Below are 2,917 nucleotides of genomic sequence, written 5' to 3' on the forward strand. Positions count from 1 at the left end.
CATTCTTTCTATAGTCATATAAGTAGTAGAATTTAGCAAAGAATTCTCAAGTTCTTGGGTCCCGAGTGATAGCAAAGTGGTAGGGCTTGTGCCTCGCCACGAGGATGATCCAGGATAGACGGTTCAATCTCGGGCATGCCATATGTTCCTTTGAACCTGCCAGGAGCGATTTCTGAGTGCAAAGCCAGGAGTAACGTTTTGGTTGTGACCCAAAAAGCCAAAACGAAAAATTGAGTTCTTAAATTCAAGTCTTTTAGTTGATAAGTATGTCAGTGTTCTATTTGCGTTATTTCTCAGAATTATTACATCTGATCCACTGAAATATTAGTGTTTTTATGACAAATTATGTGGAATTGACGTATTGGAATGGTACTTTAAAAAAATGGGATTCTACCTCTATTTCCTCTTTAACACTTAATAACAGACCTAAACAGAAGGAAAACTTAGCTTTAATAGACTTTAATTTTTCTGTAAATAAATTAAGTAGGTATAAGCCCCCCTATGGTCAGAATTAACTCGTTTATATTATTGCTGCTTGGGGGACATTTGTTGTTTGAGTTATGAGGTCAATTTTCATTACTAAAAATGAAGATTAAATTTGTGAAAACTATACCATACAAAAATATTAAAGCTATTTAATCTTGAATTATTTGAATGCTTGGTATAGATTAGTTCATCTTTTAAGTTAGTCTTAGAAAAATTTTAGTATTTATTTATTTATTTATTTATTTATTTATTTATTTATTTATTTATTTATTTATTTATTTATTTATTTATTTATTTATTTATTGGTCTTTGGGCCACACCTGGCGGTGTCAGGGGTTACTCCTGGCTGTCTGCTCAGAAATAGCTCCTGGCAGGCACGGGGGACCATATGGGACACCAGGATTCGAACCAACCACCTTTGGTCCTGGATTGGCTGCTTGCAAGGCAAACCCCGCTGTGCTATCTCTCCGGGCCCAGTCTTTATATTTTTAATGGACATAACTGGATACTTTAAAGCATATGCTCTTCATAGAAAATTTAGGAAAACCCATGTGCTGATTTGATTTTTCTCTTACGCCCTTATTGTGTCCATATTTTTATATATACACACATTTAATATTCATGAACTGGGTTATTTTGAAAATGTGCTCATAATTTAAATGATTTGCTAATTTTAAATCTCATACCCGAAAAGTTAATATAAATGATAATGGTGATAGGTGTGCCTTGGTGATTCTGTATATTGGTTTTAGAAATCCAGATAAAAATACATTCTGATAGCAAGTCGATATCAGTAAGTTCAGGAAAAATGGGAATATATATGAGCTTTAAGGATAATGTATGATTGCTAAAAACATTAATTTCTGTGTTAGCGAATTATATTTAAAACAGTATACTTTCTTTCTCCCTTCCTTCCTTCCTTCCTTCCTTCCTTCCTTCCTTCCTTCCTTCCTTCCTTCCTTCCTTCCTTCCTTCCTTCCTTCCTTCCTTCCTTCCTTCCTTCCTTCCAATATCAAGATCTTAACTAATTTTGAAGTATAAAATAAACTAAAATCTAGGAATAATTTATATTGATAGAATAAAACAATACAGTTGCTTAATTTATATATTGGGAAATGTAGGTAGGTTTGTGCCCAGTTTTGAAAGTTTAATTTTTTAAAAATAAAAGTAAGGATAATTTGCCACATTCACCTACTGTCATCTAAATGTTTAAAAACCAGCTATTTAAAAGACAAACATGTGGGCCAGAGAGATAGTACAGGGATTAAGATTCATATATTGGTCCCTCTGTGCTGCTGATGTGCCCCAAAAAAGTTAAAAATTATTTTATAGGAACCAGAGAGATAGCATGGAGGTAAGGCATTTGACTTTCATGCAGAAGGTCATTGGTTTGAATCCCAGCATCCCATATGGTCCCCTGTGCCTGCCGGGGGTGATTTCTGAGCATAGAGCCAGGAGTAACCCCTAAGCACTGCTGGGTGTGACCCAAAAACCAAAAAAAATTTTTTTTATTTTATAAATGAACATTTTATTAGAAATAATGGTTTTGGATGCTGACTTGCTCAATATAGATCTAAAATCTAAAAAAAATTTTTTGGGAGACTTTTGGTGCTCAGGAGTCCATCTGTGTTGCCAGAGGCTCAAACTAGGTTCAGTCACAGGCAAAGCAAGTATCAAGTACCTTATTACCTCCTTTATGGTCTCTAGCCCAAGTCTTGCAGCCAGGGGGAACGGACCCTGCTGTTCTTGGATGCGGTGCTGGATTCAGGGCAACACTTCTCTGCTATCCTGGACTAAGTGACCTCATGTACTCTGTTCTCCAGTCTCTCGTACTTTTATCATTTACCCATCCTTTTTATTCCCTAAGACTTCTCCGAGACCTGGACATCCAGGCTAGATGGTGAGATGTGTTTTTCTTGAGCTTTTAGTTTTCCATTTTGTCTTTATTATAGGGCTATTCTTGGCAGTGTGTATGGCATAGTGTGGGGCAGAGAATTGAACCCCCCTCAGGGCTTGCAAAGTTTGTACTCCAGGCAAATCTTGGCTCCAGGTGGAATTTTAGGTTTAGGTCAGGCCAGAACATCTGCTTGAAAATTAAGGGGCCTGATTTTGCTGTTGACTTGATAAGCGATCCTTGAACAAGTGTGTGCATACAGTTTTTGAGGCCCACAGGTGGTGGTTGAGGGCCATTCCTGTCTCTGCTGGTTATTTGTGGCAGTGCTCAGGAGGCTTGTGCTGAGAATTGAACCCTTGAGTTCATAATATGCATTTAGCCCACTAAGCTATCTCTCCACCAGAGCTACTAGCACTCAAGCTGCTAGAGCAGAGACATTGATGTTTTCACTTCCTTTCCTGGAAAGTGATTATTTTGGCACCATACTTGGTGATGCTGAGGGACTGGGGACATGCCGGAGATAGAATCATACATAGC

Source organism: Suncus etruscus, chromosome 11, assembly GCF_024139225.1.
Source record: "Suncus etruscus isolate mSunEtr1 chromosome 11, mSunEtr1.pri.cur, whole genome shotgun sequence".
In the NCBI taxonomy this organism is placed as follows: domain Eukaryota; kingdom Metazoa; phylum Chordata; class Mammalia; order Eulipotyphla; family Soricidae; genus Suncus; species Suncus etruscus.